Genomic DNA, 20,525 nt, shown 5'->3' with positions numbered 1-20,525 from the left:
GATAGGCACAAAGGAAAAAAAAATCACACATTATTTCACTCCATGTGAAAGTGATTTTTTTTCCTTTATGTATGTATAACTGTTTTTTCCTTCATGTACGTATACTACTCCCACACATCTTATTTTTTAAAATCTGGATCACAGTATACATATTCCTTTGCCATCTCATTTTTCTTCCACTTTTTTAAAAATTAATTTTTATTGGAGTATAGTTGCTTTGCAATGTTGTGTTGGTTTCTATTATAGATAGCCTTTCTTATTTTCTAAGGCTCAGATACTCAGTTGTGTCTGACCCTTTGTGACTCCATGAACTGCATCCCACCAGGCCCCTCTGTCCATGGGAATCTCCAGGCAAGAATACTGGAGTAGGGTACCATTTCCTTCTCCAAGGGATCTTCCTGACCCAGAGATCAAATCCCTCCCTGTCTCTTACATCTGCCTTGGAAAGTGGATTCTGTACCACTAGTGCCACTGGGGAAGTTTGTATTTTCTAATGCAAACATTTTAATGATATAAATTTTCATCTACAAACTGTTCTACCTGCATCCCATGAAGTTTGATATGTTGTGTTTTTAATTTAACTGAGTTCAAAATATTTAAAAATTTCTTTTGCAATTTCTTTGACTCAGTTATTTTTAGAAGTGTGTTGTTTTCAAATATTTGGGTTTTTTCAGATATCTTTTTGTTAGGAATCTCTAGTTTGATTCCATTTTGTTTAGAAAATATATTTTGTGACTTTAATTCTTTTAAAATTGTTGAGGTTTATTTCATGGGCAGAATGTGGTAATATGTCTGTCTTGGCAAATACATATATATATAAAATCTTTAATATGTACTTGAAAAGAGTGTTTATTCTGTTGATGCTGTGTACAGTGTTTTAGAAATGTTCAGTTCAGTTCTTTCACTCAGTCGTGTCTGACTCTTTGCGACCCCATGAACCGCAGCACACCAGGCCTCCCTGTCCATCACCAACTCCCGGAGTTCACCCAAACTCATGTCCATCAAGTCGGTGATGCCATCCAACCATCTCATCCTCTGTTGTCCCCTTCTCCTCCTGCCCCCAATCCCTCCCAGCATCAGAGTCTTTTCCAATGAGTCAACTCTTCGCATGAGGTGGCCAAAGTATTGGAGTTTCAGCTTTAGCATCAGTCCTTCCAAAGAACACCCAGGACTGATCTCCTTTAGAATGGACTGGTTGGATCTCCTTGCACTCCAAGGGACTCTCAAGAGTCTTCTCTAACACCACAGTTCAAAAGCATCACTCTTCGGTGCTCAGCTTTCTTCACAGTCCAACTCTCACATCCATATATGACCACAGGAAAAACCATAGCCTTGACTAGATGGACCTTTGTTGGCAAAGTAATGTCTCTGCTTTTGAATATGCTATCTAGGTTGGTCATAACTTTCCTTCCAAAGAGTAAGCGTCTTTTAATTTCATGGCTGCAGTCATCATCTGCAGTGATTTTGGAGCCCCGAAAAATAAAGTCTGACACTGTTTCCACTGTTTCCCCATCTATTTCCCATGAAGTGATGGGACCAGATGCCATGATCTTCGTTTTCTGAATGTTGAGCTTTAAGCCAACTTTTTCGCTCTCCTCTTTCACTTTCATCAAGAGGCTTTTTAGTTCCTCTTCACTTTCTGCCATAAGGGTGGTGTCATCTGCACATCTGAGGTTATTGATATTTCTCCTGGCAATCTTGATTCCAGCTTGTGCTTCTTCCAGCCCAGCATTTCTCATGATATACTCTCCATAGAAGTTAAATAAGCAGGGTGACAATATACAGCCTTGACGTATTCCTTTTCCTATTTGGAACCAGTCTGTTGTTCCATGTCCATTTCTAACTATTGCTTCCTGAGCTGTATATAGGTTTCTCAGAGGCAAGTCAGGTGGTCTGGTATTCCCATCTCTTCCAGAATTTTCCACAGTTTATTGTGATCCACACAGTCAAAGGAGTAGGTCTTTTGATATTATGTGGGCCTTCTTGTTTCTTACAGTTTTCTGGCTACTTATCAGTTACCGAATGGAGAGAAGAAATTTGAAATCTCCAACTATAATTATGGATTTTTCTGTTTTTCCTTTCAATTATATCAGATTTTGCTTCATGTATTTTGATGAACTATTCTATAAGCTTAGTGTATGTATTTAAGGTTATTATGTATTTTTAATAAATTTTTGATAAATTCTGCCTTATCATTGTATAATATCTCTCCCTATTCTTGGTAATATTCTTTGTTCTTAAATCTATTTTGTCTGATATTAATATGGCTACCCTAACTTCCTTTTGATTAGGGTTTGCGTGGTATAATTTTTTCCATCCTGTTTCAACATACATATATTTTTATATTTAAAGTGAGGTTCTCATGGACAATATATAGGTCTTAGTTTTAAAAATTTTAGTTTGACAATCTGTCTTTTCATTGGAAGTTTGGGTCTTTTTTTTTTTTAACTGGGGAACAACAGAGGATGAGATGGTTGAATGGCATCATCGACGAATGGATATGAATGTGAGTAAACTCCAGGAGCTGGTAATGGATAGGGAGGCCTGGTATGTTGCAGTCCATGGGGTCACAAAGAGTCAGATGTGACTGAGTGACTGAACCTAACTGAACTTGGATCTTTCACAACTGATATAATCACAGATGTGACTGGATTTGAAACTACTGTCTTACTACTTGCAATTTTTTTTGCCATCTGATATTGTATCCCTTTTTCCTCTTTCTATGCCTTATTTGGAATTAATTTAGTATTTTACTATTATTCCATTTTATTCTATTACTGGGTTATTGATTATACCTCTTTGAAATATTTTTAGTGGTTGATCTAGGTTTTCATAAACTTCTCCTATTTGTTGGTGGAATGCCAATCACTATGTAAAAAAAAAGAGAAGAAAATGTGGTAAATAGAATTTATGCCTGAAAGTAGGCATGTCTCCTTTTCTCTTAGACAGTTGACTTACGTAAGTTTGTGCCTCAAGTGGAGTCTACAGTGTCAGAGGGTTCTTCTCGGTCTCCTCCCTTCCTTTCTCTCCTTCCTTCCTTCCTTTCTTTCTTTTTCTTTATTCTATAGCTTTATTGATATATAATTCATATACCATAAAATTCACCATTTAAAGTGTACAATTCAACCGATTTTAGTTTATTCATAGAGTTTCACAACCATCCCCACAGTCCATTTTAGAACATGTCATCACCTCAAAAACAAAAGCCCTGTAGTTGCCAGGGAATAAGTATAGAGATCCTATTTCTGTTTGGGAGATAATGAACTTCTGGAACTAGGAACTGGTATTGGTTGTGCAACATTATGAATCCATTTAATGTCATTGAACTGTGCACCTTAAAAGTGTTAACAATAGTAAATTTTGTTATTTTTTTTTACCACAATTAAAACTTTTTAAAGGAACTCTGTACCTCCCAAAGTCCCCCTATCCCCTCAATCCCTAAGCAGCCACTTCTCTACTTTTCACATGTATATATTTGCCTATTCTGCACATTTCATATGAATGGAATCTTACATTACATGACATTTTGTGTTTGGCTTTTTTCACTTAGCTTGTTTATAGGGATCATCCTTGCTATAAACTGAATGTTTGTATACTCTCAAAATTCATATGCTGAACGCCTATTGCCCAAGATGATAGTGTTAGAGGGTGCACCCTTTGGGAAATGCTTAGGTCAGGAGGGTAGCTTGACACTAATGATTGGAATTAGTGTCCTTATAAAAGAGACACCAGAGAACTAGTTCATCCTTGCTGTGAGGACGCAGCAAGAAGTCAGCAGTCTGGAACCTGGAAGACAGCCCTTACCAGAACCTGACCATACTGGGACCTTGATCTTGGATTTTCAGCCTCCAGAGCCATGAGAAATAAGTTTCTATTGTGTAGAAGCTACTCAGTCTGTGATTTTTTTTCTTTTTAATATCATCCTGAATGGACTAAAACAATCTTTGTTGGACCATGTATCAGTATGATTTTATGATCAAATAACATTTCATTGTATGGGTGCTATATTTCATTTATCCATTCATCAATTGATGGGCATATGGGTTATTTCCACCTCTTGGCTATCATGAATAATGCTATTATCAAGGCGAGTGGACTCACACTGGCAATGACGTGCTGCTACCACTGCTACAGACCAGCCTGCCTCGGCTTCAGTGCCCAGGTTGTGGGGACCTGGGTTCCTCAGCACACCCAGCTCCAGCAGCTCTGGAACCTGTGTGCAGTCCTTTGGAAGCCCCAATGCCAGCCTGGGCCCTTGCTGGGGAAGGATGACTGAGCTGCAGTTGGTACTGCTATAGTGAAGACACCTGGCAGAACTCAACAAAAATCCAGTGGAAGGCTTTTCAGAAAGTTTAATAGATGACAATGATCTTTACCAATGGGAAGTTCTTATTGCTCTTCCAGATACACTTTAAGAAGGTGGTGTTTTTAAAGCTCATCTCACTTTCCCAAAAGCTTATCCCCTTTGGCCTCCTAAAATGAAATTCATTACCAAAATCTAGCATCCAAATGTTGATAAACATAGTGATATATGCTTTTCTATTCTTCACAAATCTGGGGAAGATAAATATGGTTATGAAAAGCCAGAGAAATGCTAGTTGCCTATTCACACAGTGAGAATCATCATGATTAGTGTCATTTCTATGCTGGCAGACCCCAGTGGAGACTCACCTGCTAATGTTGATGCTGCAAAAGAATGGAGGGAAGACAGAAATGGAGAAGTCAAGAGGACAGTTGCCCACTGTATAAGAAGAAGCCAAGAGCCTGCTTTTTAGTGACATTTATTCAACAGCTGTAACTTCACTTATTTCAGGGTCTCCAATTGAGAAACATGGCACTTTTTCGTGCACTCTACCCACCTATTGCTTGACTTCTGTTGTAACAAGCTGGCAAGCACTGGCTGGAACTGGACTGTAATAAAACATGCCAGTATCAATGCTGGAAAGAGCCTAACAAATGCCAGCTTACAGATGATTATGTATTTTGAAATCTAATGAACTGTTTAACCCTTCAGGAAGAATTGTAAAGACCTGTACATAGCACAACATGGTCCAGATAGTATATATACTGTTCATGTACATCCACAAATACACCTTGCACCAAATAATACTTTCTTGCAGTAGAATAAGAATTGTGTAAATTCTAAAACATTTTAGCAGATTTTCTTTCCTTATTATTGTTTCTTTTCAGGTTTAAAAGCATGTCAGATAAAAAGCAATTAGGATTAACAGCTTCCATTTAATTTCCTTTAAACAATTGAGGCTTCATTAAACTCTTTCCACTTACTAAACTTTTATATCTTTGTTTTCACATAGTCCCCATTACTTTTATCTCTTCTGTCTGCCAGGAAGTTTTCCAATCATTTAGTTCAAATGCCGAAGTACTCAATAAGCAACTACTTGATTTTTAATGATGACTTCAGAGGAGTGGTCATCACTAGATGCTACTTCCCTTTGTATTGTACCTGTACTCATCTCTCAGATTGGATACAGCAATGACATTTTTTTTTTGTCATTAAGAGCTCTTGAATTCAGTCATTATCCCTAGGAACTAAAAACAGTTAGTTCTGAATTCAATTCAGATTTAAAATGATTGAAATTTACACCCAACACAAAACTCTGATTTGGTTTTATTTTTTGCCCTCAGTTACCTAATGTGAAAGATGGATGAATAAAGCATGCATAGCTACATGCTTTCTACTTAACTTCTGGGTTTGCTATTAAAAATGCTGTTTATCCTCATCCTTTCTCCTTAGTCCTTTATATTTCTTTGCCTCTATTCTTCTAATATTGCAGGGTTTTCTCACCTATTGTACAAAGAAATTGTGATGTATATTTCCATGTAATTTGATTTTGGAATTCTGTCACCTTATTACTGAGTTCTTCCAAAACATAATTTTTAATTGTATTGTCTTTTTGTTACTGAATTGTAAGATTCTTTATATATATTATATTAATATATAGACATGAGCCTGTTATCAGATATATGCTCTGTAAATACTTTCTCCTATTCTGTGGGTTGTCTTTTCAATTTCTTGATAGTGTCCTTTCAAGCACAAATTTTAAAATTTTGATGAAGTTTTTCCCAGGGCTTCTGCCCAACTTTCTCGGTTTTCCATAGTCCCTGTATTTCTATGTCACAGGGGATATCTCTCTCCATACTCGTCTCTTCCCTGGGTGGTAGACTGTTGCTGGCTCATTATACTGTGATAGGGTCATGGCAGGCACAGTGGATCCTCAGTTTGTGGGTTTAGCTGAGTCTTGGGTGGGCCCTTATACATCTTGGTCATGGACATAGGGGTTTCTCAGTTTCCAAAACCTCTTTTCTGTGGCAACTATTTTCTACCTTCTATCTGTGGTTGGGACTTCCTAGGTGACTCAGTGGTAAAGAATCCACCTGCCAATGCAGGAGATACCAAAGTGCAGCTTCGATCCCTGGGTTGGGAAGATCCCCTGGAGGAGGGCATGGCAACCCCCTCCAGTATTCTTGTTTGAAAAATCCCAGGACAGAGGAGTCTGGTGGGTTACAGTCCATGGGGTCTCAAAGAGTCGGACCCAACAGTGCCTGAGCACTCACACACATCTGTGATTAGTCTGGAGTGGTAAAGAGTTTCCTGCCCCTTCCCCAGTAGTACCCACCTCTGCCTGGTGGGTACTACTTGGGCAGGAGACAGTTTCCTGAGCCCCACCACCCCAAGGGGAGAGAAGGGTTTTCCATCCTTTCTGTGACAACAGTGGGTCTTGGACCGTGTCCTAGGGGCAGTGAGAAAGTTTCCTACTTCTCTCCCAAGAAGTAGATGATTTTGCTTTTACTCTTCCCTCAGAGGCAAGGTAATTTTTCCTAGGTCCTTAGAACAAAGTTTTTTTCTGTCTCTCACCCAAAGCTTAAGATTTTGCTTTGTAGAAAGGGTCAGAACGAGAGATTGGGCTTTAAAAAAAAATTAATTTATTTTTGAGTGCACTGGGTCTTCATTGCTGCTCGCAGGCTTTCTTTAGTTACAACGAGGTGGGGCTACTCTCTAGTTACGGTCCATAGGCTTCTCATCGAGATGGTTTCTCTTGAGGAGCAGGGTCTCTAGAGTGGTTGGGCTCACTAGCTGTGGTGCACGGGCTCAGTTGCCCTCAGGCATGTGGGATCTTCCTGAAACGGGTATCGAACCTGTGTCCTCTGCATTGGCAGGCGAATTCTTAACCACTAGAGCACCAGGGAAGTCCAAGACTGGGGCTTTTTGACTGTGCAGAATGGTGGAGGGCAGGTCTCTCTGGTGCCCCACGTGATCTTCCTGGGAGGGAGTAATGGTGGAGGCCTGTGGCAAAGAGCTTGAGGTCAGTCTGACTCCCCTGTAGCTGAGGTTCCCAATTCCTTCCACCTGACATGCTGAGCCCACTAGACCTTTAAGACTTCACTGAGTACTATCTGATTTCCTCTCTTCCACTAGTACATTGGCACCCTTCTTCTAGGCACTGATGAGGTGATCTCATTCCTGTATCCTCTCTGGGATGGTTTGCCCATGAAATCCCAGCAGATGACCTCAAGTGTCACATCTAGAGCAGAAGTGAGTGGTGTTCCATACAGGCTTACTCCTGACTGTAGGGCTAAATGTCAGGGCCCGAGTCAGGTACTCCTATGACCTTGAACCAACTCCTTCAGTCTCCCTGATGTGCAGGGTGGCCCATAGAAGGGTGAGGATGGGGGCTCCAGATCAGATTGCCCCATGTGACAGCGTGACCCTTGGCAAGTTACTCAACGTCTATATGCCTCAGTTACCTCATCTGTCCAATGTAGATAATGATAAACCTACCTCAGGAATGATGTGAAGACTAATGAACCCATATAAAACTTGCATCATGATGCCTGGAACAGGATATTAGCTATTATCGTCACCTGTAGAGCAAAGTAGTAATAGCAGTGGCCGTAGAGATACTGTACCAAAAGTAGCATTTCTGTTACTCTTGATAGTCTCTAAGTTTCCTTCCAATACTATTTGGACAATATGCATCTATTTGGGACAATAAGAAATATTTATGCATTTATTTTAGTGAGATAATCTAGTAGGCCAGCTAATAAAATACTTACCCAAGAAGGGAAGGGCAGGCCTGTTTGCTGTGTGACCTTTGCTCAGTCTGTGGCCAATTCTGGACTATTCATGTCCTCTGCAGAGGGCAGGTTGAATCAACAGGCTGGGGCTGTCCACATCTGTGTCAGGAAGCCAGGTGGGAGGGGATCAAGAGGCAGCTGTGGAGCTGTCAGCCCACAGGGATAGTCATGCCCCTTCCTCTAAATTACAAATCACAGAAGGCTGTAATTGGAGCTCTCATGTTCCCAGAGCACTTTTATTGGCAAAGTTCACTCATATTCATGATCTAATTTAGTTATGACAAGGGCCACTTGGGGTGTATGTATGTGTTGGGGACTGATGGTCCCAGACTGACCGCAGCATGAGATCCGGAGGGGGCAGTTTAGGGTTAGGGGTTAGGGTCACCCAGTGTGACTTGGTAGCTCTGGGCTGAATCCCAGGATGCAGCTTCCGGTGCTGTGCTCTTCCTCAGCTGAGGCAGTGGGGTGCTGGTTCCCCTAGGCTTCCTCAGGGAGGAAGTGTGGGTGGGATTTGCGAAAGCTGAGGTCTGGGGAGGGGAAGCCTGCATAGCTAGTAGTTGGAGCCCTCTTCCTGGACCAGATGTGAGCACCTCTGGGGCGGGAAGAACGTGTCCTCCATCACTGCCTCCTGCCCTCTTTGGTCACAGGGTCAGGAGAGTTTTATTGAATGAAGAGACAAAAAAAAAAAAACAAATTCTCTGATTTTGTTCAAACTTGTTGCATCCTACACCCACGGAGTCAGCGAAGACCCTAGACTTGCTCTTGTGTCAGCCCTAGCGCAGTGCCAGGCACATAGGAAAGCACTGATATGTATTTATTAAAGAGATGACACCACCAAACCCAATCCTTGCACAGATTAAAAAAAGAGGGACATGGGGGTAGGGTAATGAGGAATTTTTATTTGATGGATATAGAGCTTCCATTTTGCAAGATGAAAAGTGTTCTGTAGTTGGATGGTGGTGATGGTTGAAACAGTGTAGTACACTTTAAAATAGTTTAGACGATAAAAATTTTATGTTGCTTATATCTTACCATAATTTAAAATACTGAAAAGAAACCTGACAAAATAAATACGTTCTTTCATCTGAAGAAACAGAACAGGCTAAACCGGCATTATTTCTATTCATTTCACAAATGGAAAGGAAATGCAATCTGGCTGTGCCCTATTGCAGACCCTGCCAGATGCTCACACATACACCAGTCCCATCCAATTAGCCCACCCGTCTTGAGGCTCCACTGGGCCCCAGCCCTGGCCTGGAGCTCCTGGGGAATCTGTTTCTTCTTTCTGAAGCCAGAGAGGCAATAGAGGTGAGGCAGGTGGGACAGAAAGGAGGGAGAACCCTTTTAACTCTCCCTCCACCAGACAGTGTGTCCTTTGTGAAAAGTCATCTGGTTTTACAAAGCAAGATAGTATGTCTAGTCAGCAAGACTACATGGCCAAGCCACTTACACAGCCCTGTTATGGTCCATAACATGAGCAAAAATAGCCACCAGTCTCCAAAGCGGACTCCAAAGTAGGACTGCCTAGGGCTCTGTGGTCACCCCCTGTCGTTCTCACAAGCCTGAGGTTGGTACTCGGGCATCTCCAGTGACACAGGGGAAATGAAGCTGCTGACAGGTGAGCAGCCAATTCTTTCACTGAGAAAGTGTCGCACACATAGGTGGGTCTGCAGCTTGCATCCTGTGCTCTGAATGGCATATTCCCTGTGTTCCATTGCTGATTTCACAGACAGTGATATTAAGCATCAGTTGACTCCCTGAAGTTACTCAACCAGACAATGACAGAGGTGCCATTGGGATGAAGAATCCTTTATTCCCGAATGGAGCCCTTTCTACCATAAGAGGCCCCCTCTGAGGAAAGAAAGGTCTAGCATTGTCCCCTGGACCCCCATGTGCTCCCAGTTGCACCACCTTGAAATCAGTATGTGGAGGGTGTTGGCAGAGCAACTCTTGCCTCGCTGACCCCACTTGGAAGGATGTCTCTTTTCTTACTTTCTGACTGTGACTGCTTCATCCTCTAACGGGAGCTGATGGCTTAAGGGGACACCCTCAGGGACAGGGACTCAGCAGGCTGAGAAATCTTTCTAACCAGGACTGTGGAGTGCTTCAGAGAGGGCCTTGGGCCTACAGTAAAGATGGGGAGATTTGGGGGACTACAGCGAGGAGGGTAGGACATGGCAGACCAAGGGGAGCCTCTGGAGACACCCATCCCCTTGTGGGCTCTTTGTACTCTTTGTTCAGCCAGGTGGTGTGGAGGTAGTTGGGGGTCACTGGTTTCTAAGCCTAGCTCCCTGTTTTAGTTCAAATTCCCCAGAAGCAGACTCTGACATAGGATAGGAGCCAAGTGATCCTAGTTTGTTGAGGAAATGCCCGTGGGAGAAACTGGAGAAGAAGTTGGGGCAGCAGAATGAGGAAGGGGAAGCAGCTAAGCAGGGTGTGACCCACACCAGGAGCAGCCCCAGCTCATACCTTGGGGCAGCAAACACGATGCCCCAAGTGTGTTACTGCTTAGAGCAAGGGGCTGGGCTTCCCCAGTCAGTCAGGGCCGAGGGGCCCCTGGCTGCAGCAGGAGGGTGTGATGTAAACTTGCACTGTGACTAGTGTTCCCCTAATCTACTCCTGGGACTGTGTCCTCGTGGAGCCAGGAAGCCCAGGAGAGGTGCAGGGAAAGGTGTTAGAAAGAATGACACAACCCGAGAATGGGGTTCAGAGTCCCTGTGAAGGGAACCTGGTGGAGCATCAGTAGTGCTCCCTCGCTCCCCTCAGGATTCATCCTCTTGTTTCAGGATCCCAGGTCTTCCCCAGTATCCCTGGATGGACAGCAGCAGGGTGAGGGCACTGATCGTCTGGGAGCCTGAAGCTGCAGGTGAGACAGAGCTTTGGAGTGAGATTGCAGGGTACAGTGTCAGGGAAGCCCCAGGGAGCAGGATGTCACAGTCTGGAAGGACTGAGGGGCTTGACTCTCCTGCTTTGCAGATGAAAGATGTCACATTCCCAGCCAGGCACATTCAGACACATGAGCCAGGAACAGACAGGAGTGTGTACACCATATACACGTATATACGAACACATATGCTGCTGCTGCTGCTGCTAAGTTGCTTCAGTCATGTCCGACTCTGTGCGACCCCAGAGACGGCAGCCCTGTCCCTGGGATTCTCCAGGCAAGAACACTGGAGTGGGTTGCCATTTCCTTCTCCAATGCATGAAAGTGAAAAGAGAAAGTGAAGTCGCTCAGTCGTGTCTGACTCTTAGTGACCCCATGGACTGCAGCCTACCAGGCTCCTCCGTCCATGGGATTTTCCAGGCAAGAGTACTGGAGTGGGTTGCCATTGCCTTCTCCACATATACACACACTGATATTCCTGCAGACACTTACCTGTAGATTTTCACACTTGCTTGCACATGCATATTCCTGAACTCATGCCTGAAGCATGGCCAGCCAGGTCCTTTTTATTCCTGGCTCTCAGGGGAGGGGGAGGTAGGGAGTTGGGCAGGGTCCAAGGCAGGCTGGTTGCAGCTGACCACTGAAGGGTGACCTTTGGCTGGAATTTCTCAGATCATGCAGTCCCAGAGTCTGGTGTTGCTTGTGAAGCAATGATAAAAGCATCTGGAAGCTCAGTTGCTGCCTCCTGCCCTATCCACCCCATCCATGTCCCCACAGTTCCACTCCTACCTTTGATCCAGGCCTTAGTCCATCCAGGACCAGGGGTCCACCTGCCTGCAGTGCACAGATGAGGACCTGCAGTCATGAAAGGAATGAAATGGGGACGGTGACTTACAGTCCCTGACATTTAGCCCGCATCCTTCCCGAGTGGCAGGAGCCAGCAGGAACATAGCCAGTGAGAAACAAGGGTCATCAGTTCAGAATCAAATTGCTCCTGGCTCTGAGAGGCTACCAGGCTGATGGAGGTCACAGGTATTTAAAAAGCTTGGTGAATGCTCAGTAGACAGAAGTTGGGAACTGTGGAAGCCCAGAGGAGACACATGACAGCCTGAAAGGGGTGGGATCAAGGAAGGCTTTCTGGAAGAGGTGGTATCAAAAGGACTCCTGACATACCAAGAATTGCATTTGGGTAAAAGGGCTTTCAGGAAGGGGGAACAGTTTGTGCAAAATGCTGGCAGTAGGGGAAACACGAAGCCCTGGGGAACTGAAAGAAGCTCAGCAAGGCTGGAGGAGGGTAGGGGGGCGGCTGGCAAGAAAGGCAGAGCCCACACTGCAAATGGCAATAAGCGGGCCAAGGGGCTAGAGACATCCTGAGGACAGAGAATCCACTGGGCAGTTTTCATCAGAGGACTGATGGTGTCAGACCTGCACTGGGAGGTCCTTCTGGCTCCAAGTGCAGGGTGGATCTGGGGATGGCTTGAGACTAATTTGAATGGAATGTAGGGCTGGTGGAGATTTTGCAGGACAAGAGGCCAAGCAAGGACTTTATGTAGTCCTCTCCTACAAAAAGAGGAGAGGAGAGGAGAGGACGAGAGGAGGAGAGGGGAGGATGAGGGGAGGGGAGCCGAGGATGAGGGGGAGAGAAATGTTCACAAAATTATAATACATTAAATTTAAAGTAAATAACTGAGTACAGTTTTTTTTTCTTTTTTCTTTTTACTATAGGTCTACTAATTATAAGGGCAGACATTTCAGAGGATGACATCTGGAGCTTAGTCATCATTACCTATAATCAAGTGATGGCAAATGTTCATCTGTATAAGTCATTCTTAGCTCACAGATCGTTCAGACAGGGCTGTAGTTTGCTGAACCTGGTGTACACATGGCTTGGCTAGAAGCAATTTAGAAGCAAAGAGGATCTCCCCTCCCCCACCACAAAGGCTCTGCAACAGCCTGCCACTCCCTGGGGACACTACACTGCCTCCAGAGGGCTCAGTGAAAATCAGCCTTATTTGACAGACTCTAGGTTCGTCCACATTGCTACAACTGCTACAAATGACCCATTTTTATTCCTTTTCTTGGTTGAGTAATATTCCATTGTATATATATATTTGGGCTTCCCTTGCTGGCTTAGAGGGTAAAGAATCCGCCTGCAAATGCAAGAGACCTGGGTTTGATCCCTGGGTTGGGAAGATACCCTGGAGAAGGGCATCACAACCCACTACAGTATTCTTGCCTGGAGAGTCCCGTGGACAGAGGAACCTGGCGGGCTACAGTCCATGGAGTCATAAAGAGTCAGACACAGCTGAACGACTATGCACACAGCACTATATACATATATATATATATATCTTACCATATATATGTTACCATATCTTACAGAGAGTGAAGTAAGTCTTTCAGAAAGAGAAAAACAATACTGTATGTTAATGCATATATATATATGGAGACTAGAAAAACGGTACTGCTGAACCTGTCTGCAAGAAGCAGTAGAGACACAGAGAATGGACCTGTGGACACGGGGGGAGTAGAGAGCTTGATGAATTGAGAGAGTGGCATTGGCATGTACACTAAGCGTTAGTTGCTCAGTCATGTCCGACTCTTCGCGATCCCAGGGACTGTAGCCCACCAGGTTCCTCCATCCATGGGATTCTCCAGGGAAAAATACTGGAGTGGGTTGCCATTCCCTTCTACAGGAGATATTCCTGACCCAGGGATTAAACCTGGGTCTCCTGCATTACAGGCAGACTCTTTACAGTCTGAGCCACCAGGGAAGACCAATGTATAAGATAGCTAGTGGGAAGCTGTTTTATAACATAGGAAGCTAGGTGCTCTGTGATTACCTGGAAGGGTGGGATGGGCGGTGGGAGAGAGGCTCAAAAGGGAGGGAATATAGGTATACACATAGCTTACCCATGTTGTATAGCAGAAACTAACATAAGCTTGTAAAGCAATTATCTTCCAAATAAAAAAATTAAACCTTGAAATGAGGAGGGACCAAGATGGACTAGCAATAGGAAGCCCCCAGGAAAGTGAAGGTCTATAATCATAACATCTCATGGTTACAGGAGTCTGAGAGGTCCTGCCCAGCATTCTCTCAGGGCCAGACTAACATTTGAGAGTTTCTTGAAAATGCAAAATACTCCAGATACACAAAGTGATTTGCAAGTTGCTAATGGAGCTGGGATTTGAACACAAGTCACAGGCTTCCCAGCTGGGGTCCTTCCCACCATGTACTCATCACCACGGACCTTGCTAACAAGTCAGGACTCATCTGTCGAGGACAAGATGCTCCTCAGACCCCTGCCTTTCCTAGCAGCTTTCCTAATTTACATATATTTGCATGCATAACTCTCCCTGATGAGAAATCTGAAGCTCCAAGAGAATGAATAACTTGATTGGTTTCTGTGGCAGGATTAAAATGGCATCCCCCAAAAGATATCTGGTCCTAATCCTTAGACCCATGAATATTACCTTGTATGAGGAGAAAATGGGTCTTTGCATATGTGATTAAATCAAGGATCTCAAGATAAGAAGATTATCCTGGAGTATCTGGATGGGCTTTAAATGAACCACATGTATCCTTGTAAGACAGTTAGGGACAGATTCGACTAGCTCCAGAAAGCAGGAGGAGATGAAACAACAGAAACAGCAAGAGATTTGAAGTTCCTTCTCTGCTGGCTTTGAAGTCGGAGAAGGGGCCTGTGAGCCAAGGAATATATGTAACTCTAGAAGCTGGAAAAGATAAGAAAACAGTTTCTCCCCTAGAGACTCATGAGGAAGCCAGGTGCTGCCCACCACTTGCAAACTGGCATAATGCCACTGATTTAGTATATCTGGCCCCCAGAAATGAGAGAGAATAAATATCTGTTGTTCTAAGTGGCCAAGCTTGCGGTCATTTTTTACAAGCAGCCTCAGAAAACTCATATAGCATCTGATAGAATTTTCCTTAATTTAAATCAAACTTTAATTTTAGAATAGGGATAGATTGAAAGAAAAGTTGCAATGACAATATAGAGGGTTCCTCTATGCTCCTTACCCAGTTTCTTCAAATGTTAACGTCTCACTTTACCTTGGTACGTTTGTCACAGCCAAGAGACAAGATTGGCACGTTACCACTAACTAAACCCCACAACTTATTCAAAGTTCAGGAGACCTTTATCTAGCCTTGGATTCCATCCAAGACACCTTACACTTAGTCATCTTGTGCTCTTTGTATCCTCTGCTCTGTGACAGTTTCTCAGTCCTTGGTTTTTGATGACCTTTAGTTTTGAGGAATACAGGGCAGATATTTTGGAGAAGGTCACTTAACTAGAATTTATCTGATGTTCTTCTCTTGGTTAGACTGGGGTTATGGGGTGTGGGAATGCAGACGACGGAAGTGCAGTGCCACGCTCATTACATCATATCAAGGGTACATACTATCAACATGACATCACTGATGACGTGGACCTTGACTACCTGGTGATCTTCAGGTAGTGTTTGCCAGGTTTTCTGTTGTGCAGTTTCTTCCTGTTCCTCCCTTGCCTTCAACTCCTTTCTTCCCTCTACTCTTTCCATAGTTAACTCATGGAAACAAGCCACTAGGCTTAACCTAGCTCAAGTGGGAAGGGGTTGTAGGCAACCTCCTTGAAAGCACAGTGTCTACATGAAGTACTTGGGATTCTTCTATAAAGGAGGCTGTCTCTTCTACCCTGTGTATAAGTTATTCAGTCATATTTATATTAATATACACTGTAGTCATATTTATATTAGTATACACTGCAGACATTTGGTTATACTTTGGGTTATAATGCAAAACAGTATGTTATTTGTTTTGTTAGTCAAATTGTTCCAGCCATTGGCCTTGGGAGTGTTTCCAGTTTGGCTCCTGTGTTTCTTTGAGACGCTCCTGTCATTTTTGTGTTTTGACCACTCCCTTACTTCTGACACTTTGGGACTCATCTTATAGTCTGACCCTACCCTGAGTGTGTGCTCAGTTGTTTCAGTCACGTCCGACTCTTTGTGACCCTATGGACTATAGCCCGCCAGGTTCCTCTGTCCATGGGATCCTCCAGGCAAGACTACTGGAGCGGGCTGCTGGGCCCTCCTCCAAGGGATCTTCCCAACCCAGGGATCAAACTGGGTTTCCTGCATTGCAGGTGGATTCTTTACTGCTGAGCCACTGGGGAAGCTCCTTGGCCTTACCCTAGCACCAGTTATTTCCCTAAGTATCTCAGAAATCCATTCATTAGAGAATGTATTCGAAACAACAATTTAGGTCTTGATGCTACCTGCTACTCGGGTGGCATTGCTTTCAGCCTCCCTCAGAAGATAGAGCTTGGAAATACAGGTCTGTATATTAACCCATATTCATAATTTGGCCGTTTCCAGTCAATACACTATTTTCCAAAGTTACTTTGGTCAGTCCTTTTTCTTTACTCAGTTCCATGAGATTTTCTCATACATTTGTAATTCAGTTAAGATTCTTTTGTAATTGTCTACATTCCATCCTGGGATTCATCAACTTCTTGGTTAATTTTTAAGCTTGTTTTATTTATTTATTTGGCCATGCTGTGTGGCCAGTAGGATCTTAGTTTCCCGACCAAGGATTGAATCCATGCCTATGCAATCAAAGCACTAATCAGGGAAGTCCTGAGTTTTAAATTTTAATTTCTATACATTAAAATTCACCATTTGTGGGTTTTGACAAATATGTAGTCTCATGTATACATCCTACAATACCATATAGATTTGTTGTACAATCCTAAACAATTCCCCTGCTTCCCCCATCTAAGATTCTTACTCCTTAAATCCCTGACTTCTGCTAACTTGTTTTCCATTCCTGTAATTATCCTTTTCCAGAAAAATCATATGAATGGAATCAAATACAGTGTAGCCATTTTTATGGCTTCTTTCATTTAACAAAATGTATTTATGGTTCATTCATGTTATTGTTGAATAGCTCATTTCTCATTGTTTCTGAGCAGTGTTCCATTGTATAGATGGAGGACAGTGTGTTTTTCATTTCACCCACTGAAGGATATCTTGGTTGCTCCTGGTGACTGGAGATTATGAATAAGGCTGCTATATAGATACTGATGTGCCGATTGTTGTGTGGACTTATTTTCAAAACACTTGAGTGTATACTTGGAACATTATTGTTGTGTTATACAATAAGCCTATATTTAACTTTGTCAGAAACTGCCAAAAAGTCTTCCAAAATGGTGTGTCATTTTGTATTGAGTTACTTTACATTTTGCAAATTAAAGCTGACTTTTCTCCTACTCATTTGTTTCCAGGCTTGTAATCAGGAGGTCATACTCACAAGGCAAATGGTTCTGGCTTTGCAGTCAGACTTGAGTTCAAGTCCTGGCTCTGCAAGTGTAAAAATCACTTGAAATTTGAGTGATTTTGGACAAGTTAGTTAACCTCTCTGAGCCTCATATTGGGAATTCATCCTTCATATATGCATGATGTTCCTGGGTGGGTTTTCCAAGAGGTGGATTCTGTGATGGTGTTTGGTCTGCAGAATGTTTATTAAGGGGAGCCTAGACATCAACATCTGTAAGAGGAAGAGAAGGCAGTGGGATTGGGCAGAGGGAGAAGTTGAACCAAAATGGCCCATCAGAGTGCTCCTGATTTGGGCTAAACTTTTTGTGGAAGGAAGACAGTGGAATTGTGCAAGAGGCAAATGCAAACCAAAATGGCCCATCAGAGTGGTCCTGAGTTGGGCTAAAATGGCCGAGGCTGACATCCCACCTGGATCTGTCTTAGGATCAGTTACCCCTGTGCAGAGAGCTCTGCAACTGGGACCACCCCTCCTTCCTTGAAGGGGCAACTGGGAGTCATTTTCCAGGGTCCTCCCTCAAGGGAGGTTGGAAGAGCCCGAGATGAGAGCTGAGACCAGTCCTGTACTGGCCACTTTCCAGCTGTGTGACCTCAGACAATTCTTTCCCAGAGCCCCTCATCCTACTGGGTATCAGGGGCTGAGACGACAGCCCCTACTGACCCATGTACAGCGCTCAGCAGTCCACTGGGGTTCTGTCCCCCTCACCTCACAACCCCCTTGCAGGCCAATAACCAGGCTGCAGCATACATCCTGGGACAGTGCGGCTCCTGTGTGATCTGAGGACCTGCCTGTGTCCACGAGCTGCTTGTTACTGGTTCCTGACAAGGTAAGTACAGAGTTGGAGAGAACTGCTCAGAAACCTTAGAGCAACGTGGCAGAGTAGTTCTATGTGTAATAATAAAAAAATTGAGGACTTTCCTGGTGGTCCAATGGTTGAGAGTCTGCCTGCCATTTCAGGGGATGTGGGTTCTATTCCTGGTCTGGGAAGATTCCATGTGCTGCAGGGCAACTAAGCCCGTGTGCTGCAACTACTGAGCCCTCATGCCTAGAGCCTTTGCTCCATAACAAGAGAAACCAGCGCAATGGGAAGCCTGCAAACTGCAAGGAAGGGTAGACCCCACTGGCCACAGCTAGAGAAAGCCTGCACACAGCAATGAATATCCACTGCAGCCAAAAATAAAATAATTTAAAACATTTGATTTGCACTATGTTTTTTTTGTTTTGTTTTCTTATTTTATTTCTGGGGTAATTTATATTGTATTTTACAAATGGATAGGTCAATGATGAATTAGAAAATATATATATAAAATCTGTTCCTTTACCACAGATATTTTGAGATGCACTAATCTAGAGTATTCCTAATGCAGGCCTCTGACAATTCTTACATTTTTTAAAGCTGTGGACCGGGTCACCTTTGATCCTTAATCACTGGCATTTTATTGATAGTGCCAAAATTTGTTACTGTCTTTTTGTGTTTTTAGGGCCTCTTTGAAAGGGGCTGTTAGAAAGGGTCTTTCTGCCCATCTACTTCTATTCATTCTCTAAGAACGTAACTGGCCATGCGTGGATATACCAGTTCAACTGACTGAAAAGGGAAACACTCAGGTCAGCTTTCTGGCAGGGAGTGAGGGAAAGACACAGAATCCAAGAAAAGTCCAAACCTGGTCTGTGATAGACACAAAATTTCACAGCTCTTTCAAAAACTTTTCCAGGAATTTATAAATGGAAGGGGTGAAGAAGAGCTGTTATTTATTCAACAGTCATTTATGGATGAACCATTTAAAGGTGAAGGCACTGGACTCAATGAGGGAATGTGACCTGTATGGGGTCCTAATGCCAGCAGAGGGGTGTTGGGGGTGGGGACTGTGTGCCTGACTGGTTCCCAGGCACTTGCCATTTCTAATTCTGCACAGTTTCAGTCCAGAACCAGGCAGGATGAGAGCAGCATGTGACAGCTGCCTGGGACCAGGATGACTAATCCTTTAACATCTCTGACATGAACCTCGTTTAATTATGAAGAAGTCATGTCAGTTACCGGAGAAGGCAATAGCACCCCACTCCAGTACTCTTGCCTGGAAAATCCCATGGACGGAGGAGCCTGGAAGGCTGCAGTCCATGGGGTCACTGAGGGTCAGACACGACTGGGTGACTTCACTTTCACGCATTGGAGAAGGAAATGGCAACCCACTCCAGTGTTCTTACTTGGAGAATCCCAGGGACAGGGGAGCCTGGTGGGCTGCAGTCTATGGGGTCGCACAGAGTCGGACACGACTGAAGCGACTTAGCAGCAGCAGCAGCATGTCAGTTACATCGAGTACTCCACATGAAGCATCCACCCAGAGCCCAGGATGTAGTGGGTTCTTAGAAAGTGGCTCAGGGAGCTGATTCTGCCCTGCTGTGGGGTCACTAAGACAGATGCTCAGCCCAGTCCGGGGGATCCATTGCCCCTCCATCTGGCCCATGCCCCGATTCAGCTCAAGCACTTCCCAGGGCTCCTCCCTACTGGAGGGAGTGAATTCCTGACCCCTGGATTGGACAGTAATTTCCCAGACAACAGGCCAGACATCCTCAGGGACCATGTCTTACCCTGTCCACTCCCAACTCCATAGAAGTTTACTGCACAAAGGCCTAAACCTCAGCCTCCTGTTTCTTAAACCTCACTTTGAGCCTGGCCCTCATCAGGAAGTCTCACCCATGTGTGCTCTGCCCTCTCCCTCCTCTCTGCCTTTGCTCCCTCAGCAGTTCATGTGCTCCACTTCTGCCTCCTCTGATCTCTAGCAAAGCCCAGTCCTCCTGAGAGGGTGAGGCTGGGCCAGGCCATGTAGTGGCTGGCAGAGCTGTGCTGGCTGACATCTGTCCTATTTGTTCTCACCATCAAGCAGTATCATCAGGCTGGGCTCCAGCAGATCCTTTGCCCCCTGTGGGTAATGATGTCTTGTCTGAGAACTTCTTCCATATCAAAGGGCAGCCTAATTTTAAGAGGAGACTCCAGTTCTGCCAATCCCTGAGGGCCTTCATCCTTTGCCTGGTCTGCCCTGTATCTGTACATAGCCTCCCCCTTTTCTCCCACAGAACAGGCCAGAGGTGGTAATTTGGAGCTGACTGATCAGAGAGGAAGAGGTAACATGCCTTTCTCTGGTCTATCTGAGCCACTGTCTGGGAAGAGGACACAGGGCAGGAGGGCTGTGAAACCAGGCTGGGATTAAATGGGAG

General features: G+C 44.1%; 1 long non-coding RNA gene and 1 pseudogene across 2 annotated transcripts in view; both read left to right on the top strand.

Moving 5' to 3' along the window:
• The window catches only part of LOC120876798, a 32,375-nt gene extending 14,066 nt beyond the window's left edge, over positions 1–18,309 (top strand). For both annotated transcript variants that reach the window (XR_005724206.1, XR_005724207.1), the window contains 2 exons: positions 18,036–18,138; positions 18,270–18,309. This is a non-coding gene — a long non-coding RNA (uncharacterized LOC120876798). The remainder of the gene's footprint in view (positions 1–18,035; positions 18,139–18,269) is intronic.
• LOC120876791 lies at positions 4,269–5,606 on the top strand (annotated as a pseudogene).
• Positions 18,310–20,525: the final 2,216 nt, after the last annotated feature.

Source organism: Oryx dammah, unplaced genomic scaffold, assembly GCF_014754425.2.
Source record: "Oryx dammah isolate SB20612 unplaced genomic scaffold, SCBI_Odam_1.1 HiC_scaffold_17, whole genome shotgun sequence".
Taxonomy (NCBI): domain Eukaryota; kingdom Metazoa; phylum Chordata; class Mammalia; order Artiodactyla; family Bovidae; genus Oryx; species Oryx dammah.
Note: the sequence above shows the minus strand (reverse complement) of the source record. Positions and strands in the feature narration are given on the sequence as shown.